Source organism: Cherax quadricarinatus, chromosome 14, assembly GCF_038502225.1.
Source record: "Cherax quadricarinatus isolate ZL_2023a chromosome 14, ASM3850222v1, whole genome shotgun sequence".
In the NCBI taxonomy this organism is placed as follows: Eukaryota; Metazoa; Arthropoda; class Malacostraca; order Decapoda; family Parastacidae; genus Cherax; species Cherax quadricarinatus.
In genome coordinates this window covers 36055786-36080465 of record NC_091305.1, presented here as the reverse complement: position 1 = coordinate 36080465, position 24680 = coordinate 36055786, and the positions used below count along the sequence as shown (strand labels likewise).

The following is a 24680-nucleotide window of genomic DNA, read 5'->3' as shown; positions in this document are numbered from 1 at the left end:
AGGGGACAGTTATACACACTAGGTTACAGTTACACACACTAGGGGACAGTTACACACACTAGGAGACAGTTACACACACAAGGGACAGTTACACACACGAGGGGAAAGTAACACAAACTAGGGGACAGTTACACAAGCTAGGGAACAGTTACACACAAGAGAGACAGTAACACACACGAGGGACAGTAACACACACTAGGGGGCAGTAACACACACGAGGGAGCAGTTACACACACTAGGGGACAGTTACACACACTGGGGGACAGTTAAACAGACGATGGGACAGTTACACACACTAGGGGACAGTAACACACATTAGAGGACAGTTACACAAAAGAGGGACAGTAACACACACGAGGAGACAGTTATACACACTAGGTTACAGTTACACACACTAGGGGACAGTTACACACACTAGGAGACAGTTACACACACTAGGGGACAGTTACACACACGAGGGACAGTTGCACAAACGAGGGACAGTTACACACACGAGGGACAGTTACACTCACGAGGGACAGTTACACTCACGAGGGACAGTTACACTCACGAGGGGACAGATACACACACTAGTGGACATTTACACACACTAGGGGGCACTTACACACATTAGGGGACAGCTACACACACGAGGGACAGTTACACACACTAGCGGACAGTTACACACAATAGGGGACAGTTACACACATTAAGGGACAGTTACACACATTAGGGGACAGTTACACGCACGAGGGACAGTTACACACACGAGGGGACAGTTACACACAGTAGGGGACAGTAACACACACTAGGGTACAGTTACGCACATGAGGGAACAGTTACACACACGAAGGAACAGTTACACACACTAGGGGACAGTTACACACACGAGGGACAGTTACACACACTAAGGGACAGTTACACACACGATGGACAGTTACACACACTAGCGGACAGTTACACACACTAAGGAACTGTTACACACACGAGGGGACAGTTACACACAATAGGGGACAGTTACACACACAATAGGGACCTTTACATTCACTAGAGGACAGTTACACATGAGGGACAGTTACACACACGAGGGGACAGTAACACACACGAGGGACAGTTACACACACGAGGGACAGTTACACAAACTAGGGGACAGTTACACACACGAGGGACAGTTACACACACTAGGGAACAGTTACACACACTAGGTGACAGTTACACACACGAGGGACAGTTACACACACTAGGGGACAGTTACACGAGGGACAGTTACACACACGAGGGGACAGTAACACACACGAGGGACAGTTACACACACGAGGGATAGTTACACACACTAGGGGACAGTAACACACACTAGGGACAGTTACACACACTAGGGGACAGTTACACACACGAGGGACAGTTACACACATTAGGGGACAGTAACACACACGAGGGACAGTAACACAAACGAGGGGCAGTGTCACATACGAGAGACAGTAAACAAACACGAGGGATAGTGCCACATAAGAGGGACAGTAACACACGAGACAGGGACAGTAGCACACACGAGGGACAGTAACACAAGAGACAGGGACAGTAGCACACACGAGGGACAGTTACACACACGAGGGGACAGTAACACACACGAGGGGACAGATACACACACGAGGGGACAGTTACACACACGAGGGGACAGTTACACGCACGAGGGGACAGTAACACACACGAGGGGACAGTAACACACACGAGGGGACAGTTATACACACGATAGGACAGTTACACACACGAGGGGACAGTTACACGCACGAGGGGACAGTAACACACACGAGGGGACAGATACACACACGAGGGGACAGTTACACACACGAGGGGACAGTTATACACACGAGGGACATTTACACACACAAGGGAGAGTAACACAAGAGACAGGGACAATAGCACACAAGAGGGACAGTAACACAAGAGACAGGGACAGTAGCACACACGAGGGACAGTTACACACATGAGGGAGAGTAACACACACGAGGGACAGTAACACACACGAGGGAGCAGTTACTCACACTAGGGGACAGTTACACACACTGGGGGACAGTTAAACAGACGATGGGACAGTTACACACACTAGGGGACAGTTACACACACTAGGAGACAGTTACACACACAAGGGACAGTTACACACACGAGGGGAAAGTAACACAAACTAGGGGACAGTTACACACAAGAGAGACAGTAACACACACGAGGGACAGTAACACACACTAGGGGACAGTAACACACACGAGGGAGCAGTTACACACACTAGGGGACAGTTACACACACTGGGGGACAGTTAAACAGACGATGGGACAGTTACACACACTAGGGGACAGTAACACACATTAGAGGACAGTTACACAAAAGAGGAACAGTAACACCCACTCTAGGGTACAGTAACACACACGAGGGGACAGGTATACACACTAGGTTACAGTTACACACACTAGGGGACAGTTACACACACTAGGAGACAGTTACACACACAAGGGACAGTTACACACACTAGGGGACAGTTACACACACTAGGAGACAGTTACACACACTAGGGGACAGTTACACACACGAGGGACAGTTGCACAAACGAGGGACAGTTACACACACGAGGGACAGTTACACTCACGAGGGGACAGATACACACACTATTGGACATTTACACACACTAGGGGCACTTACACACATTAGGGGACAGCTACACACACGAGGGACAGTTACACACACTAGCGGACAGTTACACACAATAGGGGACAGTTACACACATTAAGGGACAGTTACACACATTAGGGGACAGTTACACACACGAGGGGACAGTTACACACACACTAGGGGGCAGTTGCACGCACGAGGGACAGTTACACACACGAGGGGACAGTTACACACAGTAGGGGACAGTAACACACACTAGGGTACAGTTACGCACATGAGGGAACAGTTACACACACTAGGGGACAGTTACACACACTAGGGGACAGTTACACACACGATGGACAGTAACACACACTAGGGAACAGTAACACACACGATGGACAGTTACACACACTAGCGGACAGTTACACACATTAAGGGACAGTTACACACACTAGGGGACAGTTACACACACGAGGGGACAGTTACACACATGAGGAGACAGTTACATACACTAGGAGATAGTTACACACACTAGGGGATAGTTACACACACTAGGGGACAGTTACACACACTAGGGGACAGTTACACACACTAGGGGACAGTTACACACACTAGGGGACAGTTACACACACTAGGGAACAGTTACACACATTAGGGGAAAGTTACAGACACGAGGAGACAGTTACACACACGAGATACAGTAACACACACTAGTGGACAGTTACACACACGATGACAGTTACACACACTAGGGGACAGTTACACACATTTGGGAACAGTTGCACACACTATGGGACACACACGCAGTAGGGGAATTACACACACTAGGGGACAGTTACACGCACTAGGGACAGTTACACACACTATTGGACAGTTACATACACTAGGGGACAGTTACACACACTAAGGGACAGTTACACACACAAGGTGACAGTTACACTTGGGGACAGTTACAGACACTAGGGGTCAGTTACACACACTAGGGGACAGTTACACGCACACGCGAGAGGACAGTAGCACACACGAGGGGACAGTAACACAAGGGGACAGTTATATGCACTAGGGGACAGTTACACACACTAGTGACAGTTACACACACTAGGGGACAGTTACACACACGAGGGGACAGTAACACACACGAGGGACTGTTACACACACTAGGGGACAGTTACACACACGAGGGAACAGTAACACACACGAGGGGACAGTAACACACACGAGGGACTGTTACACACACTAGGGGACAGTTACACACACGAGGGAACAGTAACACACACGAGGGGACAGTAACACACACTACCTGGAGTTTACCTGGAGAGAGTTTCGGGGGTCAACGCCCCCGCGGCCCGGTCTGTGACCAGGCCTCCTGGTGGATCAGCGCCTGATCAACCAGGCGGTTGCTGCTGGCTGCACGCAAACCAACGTACGAGCCACAGCCCGGCTGATCAGGAACTGACTTTAGGTGCTTGTCCAGTGCCAGCTTGAAGACTGCCAGGGGTCTGTTACACTAGGGAACAGTAACACACACGATGGACAGTTACACACACTAGAGGACAGTTACACACACGAGGGAACAGTAACACACACGAGGGGACAGTAACACACACTAGGGGACAGTAACACACACTAGGGGACAGTAACACACACGAGGGGACAGTAACACACACGAGGGGACAGTAACACACACTAGGGGACAGTAACACACACTAGGGGACAGTAACACACACTAGGGGACAGTAACACACACTAGGGGACAGTAACACACACTAGGGGACAGTAACACACACTAGGGGACAGTAACACACACTAGGGGACAGTAACACACACTAGGGGACAGTAACACACACACTAGGGGACAGTAACACACACTAGGGTACAGTAACACACACGAGGGTACAGTAACACACACTAGGGGACAGTAACACACACTAGGGTACAGTAACACACACGAGGGTACAGTAACACACACTAGGGTACAGTAACACACACGAGGGGACAGTAACACACACGAGGGTACAGTAACACACACTAGGGGACAGTAACACACACTAGGGGACAGTAACACACACTAGGGTACAGTAACACACACGAGGGGACAGTAACACACACTAGGGGACAGTAACACACACTAGGGGACAGTAACACACACGAGAGGTTTAGCATCTTCGGAAAAATTACACCAAAATTATCATATATCTATTTCCCTATCAAATCTAACATTTCCGTGCGGATTTTTTTTTTTCGTTAATAGGTAAACTGAAAATTTCACCCATTATAATATTTCTCTTACATTATTACTTTATGTAAGTAATCTGGATGTAACAACTACACTGTGCTTGTTGAAGCAGAGTTTTGACTGGCTACTCACGCTGGTAACTACCTGCCAGTTGGTTTGATTGTTGTGCGTGTGTTAACCTGGTAGCAGTCACCTGATGATGCTTGTCGTGGGCCTATCACTCTCTCTTTCTCTCTGTCACTCTCTCTCTCTCTCTCTCTCTCTCTCTCTCTCTCTCTCTCTCTCTCTCTCTCTCTCTCTCTCTCTCTCTCTCTCTCTCTCTCTCTCTCTCTATCTATCTATCTATCTGTCTATTTATCTATCTCTGTATGGGAGAGCGCTGTTCTCTTTATCTGGTGTTACTTAGATTCTGTTTTGATAGCGTATGTTGACGTTGGTGAGCCGGAATATACTCGTAACTCTACGCAACTCTGTTTACGAAGCATTTATTTGGAGTTAATGATGTTTTCTGAGGTTGCGTCGTGAGATTCTGTGCTTCAGATCCCAAAAACAACACTGAGACCTACACTGTTCTAGCATCTAAGCACTGTATTGCCTCTAGGGGCTATAAATTAGCTTATCTAGGGACTTGTTTTGTCAGTAACATTCTTAGTCGAGTCAAACCGAGCACACACATGTATTAATCTTGAACTTTTTCAACATTTTATTACACTTACGTACCAGTTGGTACAGTTGATAAGTATATTTTTGTGTACAACATCGTAAATAAAGTATTGATAGGCTAATGAATATGTATAACATTGAAGTTATACATTAAAAATTGTGTAAAAGCCTCTCTCCATACTGAATGAGTTTACGTTTAATTGTAAATATTTTCCCATCTACACACGTTTTTTTTTTTAAATTCTCAACTTTTACTTGGTTGGTTTATGTTCATCTAGTTGTAATGCGCAACTGAGAAGCCACAACACAACATAACTGAACTAGAGTTAACTAACAAACTGTTACAAAACCAGGAACAGGCTAGGTGCTACAGGGAGATCAACAGGTTGATTTTCTAGTATTTTCTGGAGTCTGGCTCAAGGCCTCACTCTGGGAGTAGAAAAACTCTCGGAACTCATCCGAGGTATATATATACTATATATATATATATATATATATATATATATATATATATATATATATATATATATATATATATATATATATATATATATATATATATATATATGTATATATATATATAAGTAGTGATGAATGTGGCTGAGCGGTCTCTGCGGCTGAGTGGCTCGGGACTGAGTGGCTCCCTTTCCTGAGCAGACTCCCACGACCCCCCACCCACGACTCCCACCCATGAACCCCACCCATGACCCCACCCATGACCCCACCCATGACCCCACCCATGACCCCACCCACGACCCCCACCCACGACCCCCACCCACGATCCCCAGGGGCTGAGTGGCTCCTCCTGAAAAGGGCTGCGGCTGAGCGCTGTATTCCTGAGCGGACTCCTTTTCACACCTTTATGCTAATGGCCTTGACCTCGCCCTCGACCACCTCACCCTCGACTTCCTCACCCTTGACCACCTCACCCTCGACCACCTCACCCTCGACCACTTCGCCCTCGACCACCTCGCCCACAACCCCCCACCCTCAACCCCCACCCACGCCCCCCGCACCCCCCACCCGCGACCCCCACCTCGCCCCCCACCCGCGACCCCCCGCACGCCTCGCACCACCTGACCCTCAGCCCCCCACCTTGACCTCCCCTCGACCACCACGCCCTCGACCACCACGCCCTCAACCCCCTACCACGCCCTTCAACCCCTCCCCCACCAACGCCCCCCCGTGCGCCTCACCCTCGCGCCCGCCCGCACCTTCTGCAGTGCCTTCTGCAGCATCGTCCGGATCGCTACCGCTCCCCGAATTTTTTTCCGATTTTTTTCGAATTTCATTTTCTTATGTTCTCCATCTCCTCAGATCAAATTTTTGAGGTTCCCCCTCCCACTTTCACCCCATCCCAAATTTTTTCGAATTTTTTTTTAATTTCTTATGATCTCCATCTCCTCGGATCAAGTTTTTCTCGATATCAATAATACAAAGACTCCATCTCCTCGGATCAAGTTTTCTGGATTCCCCCCTCTGGGGGTAAGCATTCAAAATGGACTCCCACTTTTACCCCAAATATTCCTGCTCTCAAGTTTTTCTCGATAATACAAAGACTCCACTTCAAGTTTTTTCTCGGGTCAAGATTTTCCCCCCACACCTTTTTCTACCCTCTATGTCCAAGATTTCTCCCCATCTCCTTGGATCAAGTTTTTCGATAATACTTATGATCTCCTCGGATCAAGTTTTTCTCTATATCAATAATACAAAGATTTCCCCCACCATCCACTTCTACCCCTAAAGTATTTCTCCTCCATCTCCTTGGATCAAGTTTTTCTCGATATCATACAGAGACTCCATCTCCTTGGATCAAGTTTTTTGGATTCCCCCTCTAGGGGTAAGCATTCAAATGAACTCCTCCTATGGGGCATGGTACTTTCTCTTACTACAGGTCTAAACATGTGTGACGTCACCCCACATGTGTTTACTCGGCGGTCAGTGACATCACGCGACGACCTCACACACAGGCTGAATCTTGTCGACTTCCCCCACATATGGATAACCCAAATAATTTCACATTTTTTTCGTTAATACCCACAAGAATCCACAATTTCTTTACAAAAGATTCACTCTCCTCAAGTCTAGACATTTTTCTCGTTTTAACTATTTCATCAGAAAAAGTCACCACAACACTTACAACTTATAACCACTTTTCGATAAATTCACTAGTCACAATTTTACATATTACGAAGTTAATACGCACACACACACACACACACACACACACACACACACACCTAACTTTACTTTGAACACCTTCAAAACACTCATAAATCATTTGAATACTCACAAAAGCACCTTTGAACATTTCCAAACAACACTAAAACATTTCCAAGACAACATTTTGAATACCCCCAAATAAGATTTGACATCTCTAATTTATCTACACTTACATATTTCATTAAATTACAACTCATCCCCCAAACTCCTCCCTCATTCTCCAGATTTTTACAACAGTATCACAAAAACTAACTCAGACACTTTACTTTGAACAACACCAAAAACACCATCAATTACCTTTGAATACTCCAAAAACATCATTCGAACACCCCCAAATCACCACTGAATACTCCCAGAACACCTTCATAAATACTCTTGCACATCATTTGAACACCTTCAAAAACATCTTTGAATAGTCTCAAACACCATTTGAGTACTTCCCAAATACACCACTGAATACTACCAAAACAGCACCGTATACTGCCCAAACACCACCAAAATCACCATAAACTAAGATCAACATCACAGACTAACACCCATTTTCACACAAATCCTCTCAAATCACTATAACCAAGACGATTACCAATTTCTCTGAGTACACTCACCTCCAACTAAGATATAACACGAGCGCAAAAAACATGAACACAAACAAAACACACACGAACACTTATAACAGAATCACCTCTTTTTCGGTATCTCTAGTTCGACAACAACGCCCACAACTTAAAACCACTTTTTCGGCATCACTAGTTCGACAACAACACCCACATCCCACAACACCCACATCCCACATCACCCACACCCCACAACATCCACAACAACAACCCACTTATAACATCTTTTCGGTATCTCTAGTTCGACAACAACACCCACAACCCACAACACCCACATCCCACAACACCCACAACCCACATCACCCACACCTCACAACACCCACAACAACAACCCACAACTTATAACCACTTTTCAGCATCTCTAGTTCGACAACAACACCCACAACCCACAACACTCAACCCACAACAACAACCCACTTATAACATCTTTTTTGGTAACTCTAGTTCGACAACAATACCCACAACACCCACAACCCACATCACCCACAACAACAACAACCCACTTATAACATCTTTTCGGTATCTCTAGTTCGACAACAACACCCACAACCCACAACACCCACAACCCACAACACCCACAACCCACAACACTCCACAACACCCACAACCCACAACACCCCACAACACCCACAACCCACAACGCCCCAGAACACTCACAACAACAACCCACTTATAACATCTCTTTCGATATGTCTAGTTCGACAACAATACCCACAACCCTCATCACTTACCAATTTATTCACAATTTTTCCTCTTTCGATACAAATTTTTCCCCTTCTTTTTATTGAATCTTAAAATGTAATACACATTCCTCCCTACATTACTAAAATTCTAATAAAATCCTCTCCTTACCTATCTCCTTGTATCCACATAAATTGATAATATACTCACGACAAATAATCGTCTCACTACCCAACTACTGCGACATGTTTCTACACCCTCCATTCTTTTCCAATGCATCATAACTTTTCACTTCTATAATTTCTTTTAAAATATTCACACATTACCTTTATTTTCAGTAAAATCCCCCCCCCCCATATTTCATTAAATTTTTAATACAACCCTCCCCATACCCCTCTCCATCTCACCCACATTTCTTCATATCCACTCACCCGTCTCCCAACACACCTCTTCAGAACAAACACAAAAATCACATTTCACATCCACAATTGCATCTCATCACCCATCTCAAATCCACTAAAATCACTGTAACCAAGTGTTGCAACCCCTGAATGGGTTGCAATGATTATTATGTATATATATAATTATTACCTTTTCATTTAATTTTATATTGCTTATATTTGCAATAATAGCTAAATCGTAAATGTATTGCTTTATATTGTTATTTGACGTAGCTTCCTTTGTTAGGTAGGATGTAACATATTATGTGCTCAGTTCAAGTCTTGATTGTCTAACTACTGTAATTATCGCTCCTTGCTCGTTACTCTGCCGGCTTCTGAGCGACAGCTGTCCACGGAGCTATCACGTGATCGAGGGGGAGGGGGGTGTCCTCACCTAGCCTAAAGTATTCAGTCTGGTCTAGACTCTCTTGGTGGTTGGACAGATTGTCTGTCTCATTATTCTTGTTAGTCCTGTAGAACTCTGTTCACAGAACATTGTATAGACTTAGTGATTTTTGACGTTGTACTGAGGTTGTGTGTCACATAGACACTCTGAGCAACTCAGGTCCTGAGCTGTAGCTTCTCACCTAACTTGTACTGGTATCTGTGTATTATCACAGTCGGGGATTTTCTTATGCTGAACTTAGATTCAGTAGTATGGGAGTTTTGTGACTTTTGTGGAGGATCTGCAGATGGTCCCTACTTAGTGTCATTATATTATCTCCTTGTTCCTGATTCTGTGTTGCAGTTGCTTGTTATATTGCTATTGGGCTTAGCATTCTTTTTATTGTTCAAGCAGACTGTTCTGGTTGCCAGTTGGTCAAGAAGTTAGTTTATTTGAGGACTTTGTCAGTCACTTGTTTAAGTCTAGTTGAGTCTTGAGACTTAGCAAACTACTTAGAGCACATACACACAAACTTACTTGTACATATTTGTAATATCTTATTAAATGTTAATGTACCAGATGGTACTTAAGAATTATAAATGTGATATGTGCTTTCAGCACAATAATATTGTACTCAAGAGAAGTGATATTATTTTGATTACTGTGATTAATTTAATATAATTTAATTTGATAATATACCTCTAGACTTAATAAATTTATTAAATTTTAATTTCTCTAGTTAGTAGCCTACCAGTTGTAATCCTGAAGCACTATTGAATTATACTGAATTCTAATGGATAATTGAACAAGGATACTGACTACTTGTTACGAAAACCCAGTAACAGGCTGGATGCTAGAAGGGCAGTCCTTTCTAGTGTTCACTGGAGATCTCTAAGCTTTTAGAATCGCATTTTTTGTAACACCAAGATATTCACAAAATTCTATGACCACCTGACACACACACAGACAACTCACTTTACTTTGAACACTACCAAAAACACCAACAATTACCATTGAATACTCCAAAAACATCATTCGAACACCCCCATCGTTTTTTATATAAATATATCACGAACACATCCAACTAAGATATGCTATAAATCACATTTTTAGCCACATTCCCTCGATTTCGGTAATATGAACAAAATGATTGGGATAACATTAGAACATTTCCAAATTACGTTGGAGCACATTCAAAAATATATTGGAACACTTCCAAAATACAGTAGAGTACACCAGAATTTGAACGTCTCCATCTTTGGATATTTCCAAAATTAGTTTTGGAGACTTTATCTTAAAATCGAACATTATTTTTCTTGTTGGTAAACACACTCAATGGTAGAAATATTCACTCGATTTCTGGATAGAAACACAATCCTCACTCCTTTAGCTTATATGGCTTACCTCAAAGTATTGCATCATGATTTTTTTTACAATCCCCTCCAGCGACGCCATGAAATGGTGTTCACACCCAAGGTAGATTTAAGATAATCATCTCTTTCCAGATCAACTGTGTCCTCTTGTGCTAAAATTTGGTGAGGTCACGGGGCTGACAGACACCATGAAATTAACTTAAATGAGATATAACATTTGTATTCTACCTCAATACTTTTTTCATGGTAAGGTTTGATTGATTTAAAATTCATCATGTCTTAAAAGTTTTTATTAAACATTTCTCTTTTTAATGAATGAAACATCATATATTATTAATCTTGGTGTAACAACACGCTCTAAACATCATAAATCCTTCCCTCTAAGTCTTGTTCTTCCAAGCCCCGTCACATCGGTACCTGTAAATTTTAATATTTTTTTTTATTTCATTAGCATATAATGGGGAGAATTTTGCATCATCACCTGTAAAAGTTATAAACCAACTAAAAGTTACATATTTTTTTCACTATCCCAAACATATGCCTGTACATTGCAGAGTCACTTGTTTGCACAGAACTGCTTAATGCCTCAAATGACGTAGTGGAAGTTTTAGCAGTAAAGGTCGAGAACCAAAACCTAGTCATTGTGGTAGTCTACAAGCCTCCGGATGCAACATCCCAGCAATTCCAGGAACAGCTGTTAAAAATTGACCACTGTCTGGAAAATCTTCCAGCTCCTGCACCCAACATCTTGCTCCTGGGGGATTTCAACTTAAGGCACCTAAAATGGAGGAATATAGCAAATAATATTGTTGCAGTAATAACACCAGGAGGCAGCTCTGATGAAAACTCACACTCACACGAGCTTTTAAATCTCTGCACAAAATTCAATTTAAACCAGCAAATAATAGAGCCTACAAGACTGGAGAATACACTAGACCTCATCTTCACTAACAATGATGATCTGATAAGAAATGTCACCATATCAAAAACAATATACTCAGATCACAACATAATTGAGGTTCAGACATGTATGCATGGAGCCCCAGACCGACAAAATGAGACTAGTCACGAGGGAGCATTCACCAAATTCAACTTCAATAACAAAAACATAAAGTGGGACCAAGTAAACCAAGTCCTAACCGATATAAGCTGGGAAGATATACTAAGCAACACAGACCCAAACTTATGCCTAGAACAGATTAACTCGGTGGCACTCGATGTATGCACAAGGCTTATTCCTCTAAGAAAAAGGAGGAGTAGATGTAAAATAGAAAGAGACAGGCGCTCCCTTTACAGGCGACGGAAAAGAATAACAGAGCGGCTAAAAGAGGTCAATATATCTGAAATGCGCAGGGAGACACTGGTCAGAGAAATAGCAAGCATCGAACTTAAGCTAAAAGAATCCTTTAGGAGTCAGGAATCGCGGGAAGAACTAAAAGCCATAAATGAAATCGAAAGAAACCCAAAGTATTTCTTCTCCTATGCCAAATCAAAATCGAGAACAACGTCCAGTATTGGGCCCCTACTTAAACAAGATGGGTCCTACACAGATGACAGCAAGGAAATGAGTGAGCTACTCAAGTCCCAATATGACTCAGTTTTTAGCAAGCCGCTAACCAGACTGAGAGTCGAAGACCAAAATGAATTTTTTATGAGAGAGCCACAAAATTTGACTAACACAAGCCTATCCGATGTTATCCTGACGCCAAATGACTTCGAACAGGCGATAAATGACATGCCCATGCACTCTGCCCCAGGGCCAGACTCATGGAACTCTGTGTTCATCAAGAACTGCAAGAAGCCCCTATCACGAGCCTTTTCCATCCTATGGAGAGGGAGCATGGACACGGGGGTCGTCCCTCAGTTACTAAAAACAACAGACATAGCCCCACTCCACAAAGGGGGCAGTAAAGCAACAGCAAAGAACTACAGACCAATAGCACTAACATCCCATATCATAAAAATCTTTGAAAGGGTCCTAAGAAGCAAGATCACCACCCATCTAGAAACCCATCAGTTACACAACCCAGGGCAACATGGGTTTAGAACAGGTCGCTCCTGTCTGTCTCAACTACTGGATCACTACGACAAGGTCCTAAATGCACTAGAAGACAAAAAGAATGCAGATGTAATATATACAGACTTTGCAAAAGCCTTCGACAAGTGTGACCATGGCGTAATAGCGCACAAAATGCGCGCTAAAGGAATAACAGGAAAAGTCGGTCGATGGATCTATAATTTCCTCATTAACAGAACACAGAGAGTAGTCGTCAACAGAGTAAAGTCCGAGGCAGCTACGGTGAAAAGCTCTGTCCCACAAGGCACAGTACTAGCTCCCATCTTGTTCCTCATCCTCATATCCGACATAGACAAGGATGTCAGCCACAGCACCGTGTCTTCCTTTGCAGATGACACCCGAATCTGCATGACAGTGTCTTCCATTGCAGACACTGAAAGGCTCCAGGCGGACATCAACCAAATCTTTCAGTGGGCTGCAGAAAACAATATGAAGTTCAACGATGAGAAATTTCAATTACTCAGATATGGTAAACATGAGGAAATTAAATCTTCATCAGAGTACAAAACAAATTCTGGCCACAAAATAGAGCGAAACACCAACGTCAAAGACCTAGGAGTGATTATGTCGGAGGATCTCACCTTCAAGGACCATAACATTGTATCAATCGCATCTGCTAGAAAAATGACAGGATGGATAATGAGAACCTTCAAAACTAGGGAGGCCAAGCCCATGATGACACTCTTCAGGTCACTTGTTCTATCTAGGCTGGAATATTGCTGCACTCTAACAGCACCTTTCAAGGCAGGTGAAATTGCCGACCTAGAAAATGTACAGAGAACTTTCACGGCGCGCATAACGGAGATAAAACACCTCAATTACTGGGAGCGCTTGAGGTTTCTAAACCTGTATTCCCTGGAACGCAGGAGGGAGAGATACATGATTATATACACCTGGAAAATCCTAGAGGGACTAGTACCAAACTTGCACACGAAAATCACTCACTACGAAAGCAAAAGACTTGGCAGACGATGCACCATCCCCCCAATGAAAAGCAGGGGTGTCACTAGCACGTTAAGAGACCATACAATAAGTGTCAGGGGCCCGAGACTGTTCAACTGCCTCCCAGCACACATAAGGGGGATTACCAACAGACCCCTGGCAGTCTTCAAGCTGGCACTGGACAAGCAACTAAAGTCAGTTCCTGATCAGCCGGGCTGTGGCTCGTACGTTGGTTTGCGTGCAGCCAGCAGCAACAGCCTGGTTGATCAGGCGCTGATCCACCAGGAGGCCTGGTCACAGACCGGGCCGCGGGGGCGTTGACCCCCGAAACTCTCTCCAGGTAAACTCCAGGTATGCCTCTCAAGTGTTACATCAGTATTCTTCTCGTTAACTTAAATATCTTCCCATTATTGACTTAAAAGCATAATCATACTGTGTCCCATTATTAACTTAAATGAATTAAAAGCGTCTTGTTAACTTAAAGGATGTAAGTATTATGGTAGACATGATTCTTGGTGTTCAGGTAGAGAGAGAAGGTCGAAATGGTAAGTGACACATTTCACAAAGAGGTAAATATGAGTTATATATATTAGTTCAAATATATCTCTCTCTCTTCAAGTTATAATTACTTCCTCATAATAATTTAAATGAATTAAACCACTGATACAAGGTAAATAATTTTTGCTTACCTCATGAGGGATACCAAGCACTTCCTTCAATTCTAGAAGACAATAACTTCGAATCATCTTCTAATTCTTGACCTTGGTTAATGTTTTTCATTTCTTCTTTGACAACCATTGTTGTACAAATACCTTCTTCCTTACATTTCATTATCATATCTTCGAGTATGGGTTTATAATGTGTATTCCAGATATAATCATTTGAAGTTTCATACCTCCCAATACCTTTCAGAAAGATAACCTCACTTATATTTTTATTGTCTTTCACACTTTTTATGACTCTCTCAATGGATTCCTTGAAATATCTTATTCTGTCTGCGATAGAATATTTCTTTAAACCATACACCAAATGGGAATCTCTTGATTTTTCAATTAAATTTTGAGAAATGGTATTTTCCTCCAATGGTCCAGCAATACCAAATTGGCTTATTATGGCTGCTAAATAAGGAAGATTCAATTTTCTTTGATCCGGTGAAGGTTCAAACTCGATAACAGTTCCAGGAGTATCACGATCTTCAACTCTGCATCTTCTCAGATTAAATAATGGTTCTCTACTCAGATACACATCGGTATAAGGATATTTCTTACCCAAATAATAGCTTGCACCATATCCTTTTATAGCAACACAATTCGCATGAAAAATAATGCAGACGTTGTCACGACAATATTTTTCATCGTGTAATTTTCCTTCTTCAATTTTAAAATATTTTTCCATCCTATTGTCTGTCTCCATTTTCTTGAGATGGTTAGTCGCACCCTGGTGGAAGAGGTACTAATGTATGAACAACAAAGATCAGAGATGTTTATACTCATCACCATTCCTGCCAGACGTAGGATCTCTATTCAGTTGCCTAATAAGGTTTTAGAGTGATGGTGAATAAAACAAAAAAAAGTATTATAGAGATATTTTATTTGTCATATTTTACAATAATGATAGCAATATTTCTACGACGTTTTTTTAATTCCTTTGCAAAATCATGAATGATTTTAAGATATGCATGCCAATCACTTCCGGATGAAGCACATCCAATTCCTTCTGGAAACACAACTTTTTCCATTATAATCCCATTGGGATCTGTTAATAACCGCTTAACAAGATCATTCATGCACTCTTTGAATATAATCTCACGAGCTTTCTTTGTATCTAAATATTTGCATGTATTATAGTAGGACTTATCAACTTTACAGTTCATATAATACTTATGTGGAGGTCCCATTGCATACTGTGCGAACATATTGGCAATCATGGGGTTATTTTTTCCATTATTTACAAATTTAATGATCCCAAATTTATCACGAGTGACTTCACTAGCTAGATTTGCTTTATGACATCCAGGTGATCTAAATAAATATGGATTGCTAAGTGGTAAAACCTGACTTAAAGCATCAGCAAGACCTCCCTTTTTCAATTTAACAGCACAACAATTTGCTTGTTGTACTAAAAGAATTTAATCACTGCCGCTAAAATCTTTTGTAATATTACCTTTCATTAACAAAAGATATTTTTCTTCATCTTTTGTTGCTTCTTTACCTGTAATTTTGATAAAATATAGTATTATATCCCAAAAATTAAGTTTGTTACTCAACAAATTAAAAAAAATATTTCTCATTAGAATTTCTAAAAATTACATTGTGGGTGAATTTACTCAATAATATCTCATTAAAAACTCACGTTCAAAATCTTCCATTGCTATAAGCATTTCTTCATCGGTGAGATATTGTTCAGTCACCTTCCTTAGTTTTGGAGGGTTGTGATCAAGGTCTTCTATCGAATTAATCATTTCTTTATCAGATCAGTGATGTGTAGACACTTTTGCAACTGTAACAAATTTTTCATATGTAACTTCCACTTATTAAATGAACTTTTCCTCTTGTTAACTTAAATACAAGATAACTCTAGCACGATTTTTTTTTTTAGACTATAACAAAAATCTCACTTGAATTTTTACAGTCCAGGGAACTTATGTAGATCTGAAGTCTCCATCTAAATACTCTTGTAACTCAATACAGATGTGTCTTCTTATACTCTTTTCACCACGAGGGTTGTTGAGTTAGTAGTTTTTATAACTATATGTGTAGAGAAATTTGTTCCATGAAAAACACTACGTGGCATCACCATGACGATAGGTGAATGAACCTACACGAGTTTAGTGTCATACAGGATGGGGAGAGTTAAACATTTCTTGGATTTCTTTGGTGAGGTGAAGAATCTTAAGTGGAATGAATATAAACCTTTAATATCCAGAGGAAGTGATCTTAGCAAGAAAAAGTTGTATCGTGGATGATAGATGAACAAACCCCCATAGGGGAACTTCGCCAAGTGTGTTGATTTCTAGCAAATGATTGGAATTGGTAATGCGTTTGTTGGGTCCTGTAGAGTGTAATCATAACTTACTTCAATGGTATTATGACTTGTTATTACTATACCGATGGTACATACTTGGAAATGCATGAAGACAATTAAAGGTAAGATAATTTGATCAATGAGTATCGTGATGTCATGCTTTTAGTTCATTTAAGTTAATAAGGGGAAGATACCTGTTCTATCCTGTTTTAACATGGTGCTGGATAGTGACGTCACAAGCAAGTAGTAAGTGTTGCCAAAAAAAAATATTGTCTGAATATTTCTTTTTACTGAAAATAAGGAAAGTTAACAATGGCTAAACATATTATTTGAAATATACAATGGATAATATATATGCTTTGAAGAAATCCCCTGTAATGTGTATTTGTATTATTAAAAAAAATGATATTTGATGATGACAATGATTGAAATTTTTGGTATAAATATTTGGAGTGAAATGGTAAGGAATCACTTGAGCAGAAGAAGAAATATGGAGGTGGTTGCGACAAAACATACTAGTGTGGTGTTTATAGAAATGTTATATACAATTAAGAGAGTCGAACCCATTCAAAAAAGAGTTGATGCGGAACATGTTCTCTCAAAAGAAGTGATTGTAGCTGAGGTACGAGAAATGACTCAACGATGGAGTGAAGAAATATTGGAAAATTTATTGTTAAGAGAATGTGAATGGAGTAGTCATTTATCTCAAACTTTTATTATACCAAAGCTCAAAAAATTAATTATGAAAATGGATTTTGAAATGGCTGATCCTAGTTTAGGTAAGTTTAATGAAATTTTCATTTAATACTATTTAGCAACTCTTTATGTGTATGGGAGAGTTGTGTGTAAGTCACCCCCAGACATTGTCCGGGAACCGCATGGAAAGCATCTAATATGGGGAAACTTGGCGATTTCATTGTTATTTGTGAAACGGTGAAAGATCTTCCTTGGTTGGAATTTTGCAACATTGAAGAAGGAAAATTGTACGATGAAAAATATTGTCGTGACAACATCTGCATTATTTTTCATGCGAATTGTGTTGCTATAAAAGGATATGGTGCAAGTTATTATTTGGGTAAGAAATATCCTTATGCTGATGTGTATCAGAGTAGAGAACCATTATTTAATCTGAGAAGATGCAGAGTTGAAGATCGTGATACTCCTGGAACTGTTATCGAGTTTGAACCTTCACCGGATCAAAGAAAATTGAATCTTCCTTATTTAGCAGCCATAATAAGCCAATTTCGTATTGCTGGACCATTGGAGGAAAATACCATTTCTCAAAATTTAATTGAAAAATCAAGAGATTCCCATTTGGTGTATGGTTTAAAGAAAGATACTATCGCAGACAGGATAAGATATTTCAAGGAATCCATTGAGAGAGTCATAAAAAGTGTGAAAGGCAATAAAAATATAAGAGAGGTTATCTTTCTGAAAGGTATTGGGAGGTATGAAACTTCAAATGATTATATCTGGAATACACATTATAAACCCATACTCGAAGATATGATAATGAAATTTAAGGAAGAAGGTATTTGTACAACAATGGTTGTCAAAGAAGAAATGAAAAACATTAACCAAGGTCAAGAATTAGAAGATGATTCGAAGTTATTATCTTCTAGAATTGAAGGAAGTGCTTGGTATCCCTCATGAGGTAAGCAAAAATTATTTACCTTGTATCAGTGGTTTAATTCATTTAAATTATTATGAGGAAGTAATTATAACTTGAAGAGAGAGATATATATTTGAACTAATATATATAACTCATATTTACCTCTTTGTGAAATGTGTCACTTACCATTTCGGCCTTCTCTCTCTACCTGAACACCAAGAATCATGTCTACCATAATACTTACATCCTTTAAGTTAACAAGACGCTTTTAATTCATTTAAGTTAATAATGGGACACAGTATGATAATGCTTTTAAGTCAATAATGGGAAGATATTTAAGTTAACAAGAAGAATACTGATGCAACACTTGAGAGGCATATGTTTGGGATAGTGAAAAAAATATGTAACTTTTAGTTGGTTTATAACTTTTACAGGTGATGATGCAAAATTCTCCCCATTATATGCTAATGAAATAAAAAAAATATTAAAATTTACAGGTACCGATGTGACGGGGCTTGGAAGAACAAGACTTAGAGGGAAGGATTTATGATGTTTAGAGCGTGTTGTTACACCAAGATTAATAATATATGATGTTTCATTCATTAAAAAGAGAAATGTTTAATAAAAATTTTTAAGACATGATGAATTTTAAATCAATCAAACCTTACCATGAAAAAAGTATTGAGGTAGAATACAAATGTTATATCTCATTTAAGTTAATTTCATGGTGTCTGTCAGCCCTGTGACCTCACCAAATTTTAGCACAAGAGGACACAGTTGGTCTGGAAAGAGATGATTATCTTAAATCTACCTTGGGTGTGAACATCATTTCATGGCGTCGCTGGAGGGGATTGTAAAAAAATCATGATGCAATACTTTGAGGTAAGCCATATAAGCTCAAGGAGTCTCTCGAGTGAATATTTCTACCATTGAGTGTGTTTACCAACAAGAAAAATAATGTTCGATTTTAAGATAAAGTCTCCAAAACTAATTTTGGAAATATCCAAAAATGGAGACGTTCAAAGTAATTCTGGAGTACTCTACTGTATTTTGGAAGTGTTCCATAACATTTTTGAATGTGCTCCAACGTAATTTGGAAATGTTCTAATGTTATCCCAATCATTTTGTTCATATTACCGAAATCGAGGGAATGTGGCTAAAAATGTGATTTATAGCATATCTTAGTTGGATGTGTTCGTGATATATTTATAAAAAAAAATGATGGGGGTGTTCGAATGATGTTTTTGGAGTATTCAATGGTAATTGTTGGTGTTTTTGGTAGTGTTCAAAATAAAGTGAGTTGTCTGTGTGTGTGTCAGGTGGTCATAGAATTTTGTGAATATCTTGGTTACAGTGATTTTAGTGGATTTGAGATGGGTGATGAGATGCATTTGTGGATGTGAAATGTGATTTTTGTGTTTGTTCTGAAGAGGTGTGTTGGGAAACGGGTGAGTGGATGTGAAGAAATGTGGGTGAGATGGAGAGGTGTATGGGGAGGGTTGTATTAGAAATTTAATGAAATATAGGGGGGGGGATTTTACTGAAAATAAAGGTAATGTGTGAATATTTTAAAAGAAATTATAGAAGTGAAAAGTTATGATGCATTGGAAAAGAATGAAGGGTGTAGAAACATGTTGTAGTAGTTGGGTAGTGAGATGATTAGTTGTGAGTATATTATCAATTTATGTGGATACAAGGAGATGGGTAAGGAGAGGATTTTATTAGAATTTTAGTAATGTAGGGAGGAATGTGTATTACATTTTAAGATTCAATAAAAAGAAGGGGAAAAATTGTATCGAAAGAGGAAAAATTGTGAATAAATAGGTAAGTGATGAGGGTTGTGGGTATTGTTGTCGAACTAGACATATCGAAAAAAGATGTTATAAGTGGGTTGTTGTTGTGGGTGTTGTGGGGTGTTGTGGGTGTTGTGGGGTGTTGTGGGTTGTGGGTGTTGTGGGGTGTTGTGGGTTGTGGGTGTTGTGGGGTGTTGTGGGTTGTGGGTGTTGTGGGTTGTGGGTGTTGTTGTCGAACTAGAGATACAGAAAAAATGTTATAAGCGTCTTCCTTTGCAGATGACACCCGAATCTGCATGACAGTGTCTTCCATTGCAGACACTGCAAGGCTCCAGGCGGACATCAACCAAATCTTTCAGTGGGCTGCAGAAAACAATATGAAGTTCAACGATGAAAAATTTCAATTACTCAGATATGGTAAACACGAGGAAATTAAATCTTCATCAGAGTACAAAACAAATTCTGGCCACAAAATAGAGCGAAACACCAACGTCAAAGACCTGGGAGTGATCATGTCGGAGGATCTCACGTTCAAGGACCATAACATTGTATCAATCGCATCTGCTAGAAAAATGACAGGATGGATAATGAGAACCTTCAAAACTAGGGAGGCCAAGCCCATGATGACACTCTTCAGGTCACTTGTTCTACCTGGGTTGGAATATTGCTGCACACTAACAGCACCTTTCAAGGCAGGTGAAATTGCTGACCTAGAAAATGTACAGAGAACCTTCACGGCGCGCATAACGGAGATAAAACACCTCAATTACTGGGAGCACTTGAGGTTCCTAAAACTGTATTCCCTGGAAGGCAGGCGGGAGAGATACATGATTATATACACCTGGAAAATCCTAGAGGGACTAGTACAGAACTTGCACACGAAAATCACTCACTACGAAAGCAAAAGACTTGGCAGACGATGCAACATCCCCCCAATGAAAAGCAGGGGTGTCACTAGCACGTTAAGAGACCATACAATAAGTGTCAGGGGCCCGAGACTGTTCAACTGCCTCCCAGCATACATAAGGGGGATTACCAACAGACCCCTGGCAGTCTTCAAGCTGGCACTGGACAAGCACCTAAAGTCGGTTCCTGACCAGCCGGGCTGTGGCTCGTACGTTGGTTTGCGTGCAGCCAACAGCAACAGCCTGGTTGATCAGGCTCTGATCCACCAGAAGGCCTGGTCCCAGACCAGGCCGCGGGGGCGTTGACCCCCAGAGCTCTCTCCAGGTAAACTCCAGGTAAGTGGGTTGTTGCTGTTGTGGGTGATGTGGGTTGTGGGTGATGTGGGTTGTGGGTGATGTGGGTTGTGGGTGTTGTGGGTATTGTTGTCGAACTAGAGATACCAAAAAAGATGTTATAAGTGGGTTGTTGTTGTGGGTTGAGTGTTGTGGGTTGTGGGTGTTGTTGTCGAACTAGAGATGCTGAAAAGTGGTTATAAGTTGTGGGTTGTTGTTGTGGGTGTTGTGGGGTGTGGGTGATGTTTGTTGTGGGTGTTGTGGGATGTGGGTGTTGTGGGTTGTGGGTGTTGTTGTCGAACTAGAGATACCGAAAAGATGTTATAAGTGGGTTGTTGTTGTGGGTGTTGTGGGATATGGGTGATGTGGGATGTGGGTATTGTGGGATGTGGGTGTTGTTGTCGAACTAGTGATGCCGAAAAAGTGGTTATAAGTTGTGGGTTGTGGGCGTTGTTGTCGAACTAGAGATACCGAAAAAGAGGTGATTCTGTTGTAAGTGTTCGTGTGTGTTTTGTTTGTGTTCATGTTTTTTGCGCTCATGTTATATCTTAGTTGGAGGTGAGTATACTCATAGAAATTGGTAATCGTCTTGGTTATAGTGATTTGAGAGGATTTGTGTGAAAATGGGTATTAGTCTGTGATGTTGATCTTAGTTTATGGTGATTTTGGTGGTGTTCGGCAGTATTCGGTGCTGTTTTGGTAGTATTCAGTGGTGTATTTGGGAAGTACTCAAATGGTGTTTGAGACTATTCAAAGGTGTTTTTGACGGTGTTCAAATGATGTGCAAGAGTATTTATGAAGGTGTTCTGGGAGTATTCAGTGGTGATTTGGGGGTGTTCGAATGATGTTTTTGGAGTATTCAAAGGTAATTGATGGTGTTTTTGGTGTTGTTCAAAGTAAAGTGTCTGAGTTAGTTTTTGTGATACTGTTGTAAAAATCTGGAGAATGAGGGAGGAGTTTGGGGGATGAGTTGTAATTTAATGAAATATGTAAGTGTAGATAAATTAGAGATGTCAAATCTTATTTGGGGGTATTCAAAATGTTGTCTTGGAAATGTTTTAGTGTTGTTTGGAAATGTTCAAAGGTGCTTTTGTGAGTATTCAAATGATTTATGAGTGTTTTGAAGGTGTTCAAAGTAAAGTTAGGTGTGTGTGTGTGTGTGCGTATTAACTTCGTAATATGTAAAATTGTGACTAGTGAATTTATCGAAAAGTGGTTATAAGTTGTAAGTGTTGTGGTGACTTTTTCTGATGAAATAGTTAAAACGAGAAAAATGTCTAGGCTTGTGTTGTATTTTGTAAAGAAATTGTGGATTGTTGTGGGTATTAACGAAAAAAATGTGAAATTATTTGGGTTATCCTGGGTTAAGAGTGAAAAATGTGTAGAGGGAAGTCGACAAGATTCAGCCTGTGTGTGTGTGAGGTCATCACGTGACATCACTGACATAGGGGGAAGTCGACAAGATTCAGCCTTTATGTGTGAGGTCATCACGTGACGTCACTGACATAGGGGGAAGTCGACAAGATTCAGCCTGTATGTGTGAGGTCATCACGTGACGTCACTGACCGCCGAGTAAACACAAGTGGGGTGACGTCACTCATGTTTAGACCTGTAGTAAGAGAAAGTACCATGCCCCATAGGAGGAGTTCATTTGAATGCTTACCCCCAGAGGGGGGGAATCCAAAAAAACTTGATCCAAGGAGATGGAGTCTTGGTATTGTTGATATCGAGAAAACTTGATCCAAGGATATGGAGTAGAAATACTTGGACACAGAGGGTAGAAGTGGATGCTGGGGGAAATCTTTGTATTATTGATATCGAGAAAAACTTGATCCGAGGAATTGGAGTCTTTGTATTATCGAGAAAAACTTGATCCAAGGAGATGGAGTAGAAATACTTGGACATAGAGGGTAGAAGTGGATGGTGAGAGGTGTGGGGGGAAAATCTTTGTATTATTGATATCGAGAAAAAACTTGATCCAAGGAGATGGAGTCTTTGTATTATCGAGAAAAACTTGATCCAAGGAAGTAGAGCAGGAATATTTGGGGTGAAAGTGGGAGTCCATTTTGAATGCTTACCCCCAGAGGGGGGAATCCAAACAACTTGATCCGAGGAGATGGAGTCTTCGTATTATTGATATCGAGAAAAACTTGATCCGAGGAGATGGAGATCATGAGAAATTAAAAAAAAATCGAAAAAATTTGGGATGGGGTGAAAGTGGGAGGGGGAACCTCAAAAATTTGATCCGAGGAGATGGAGAACATAAGAAAATGAAATTTGAAAAAAATCGGAAAAAAAATCAAGGAGCGGGGGCGATCCGGACGACGCTGTGCACCAGGGGGCGTTGGTTGGGGAGGGGTTGAAGGGCATGGTAGGGGGTTGAGGGCGTGGTGGTCAAGGGCGAGGTGGTCGAGGGTGAGGTGGTCGAGGGTGAGGTGGTCGAGGGTGAGGTGGTCGAGGGTGAGGTGGTCGAGGGCGAGGTCAAGGTCATTAGCATAAAGGTGTGAAAAGGAGTCCACTCAGGAATACAGCTCTCAGCTGCAGCCCTTTTCATTAGATGCCACTCAGCCCCTGGGGATCGTGGGTGGGGGTCGTGGGTGGGGGTCGTGGGTGGGGGTCGTGGGTGGGGTCGTGGGTGGGGGTCGTGGGTGGGGGTAGTGGGTGGGGGGGCATGGGAGTCCACTCAGGAAAGGGAACCACTCAGCCCTGAGCCACTCAGCCGCAGAGACCACTCAGCCGCATTCATCACTACTTATA

At 41.3% G+C, this 24680-nt stretch overlaps 1 protein-coding gene across 1 annotated transcript in view; it reads left to right on the top strand.

Moving 5' to 3' along the window:
- Positions 1 to 24680, top strand: part of LOC128698520 (histone-lysine N-methyltransferase SETD1B-like) — a 438732-nt gene that overhangs the window by 222042 nt on the left and 192010 nt on the right. The window lies entirely within an intron of this gene.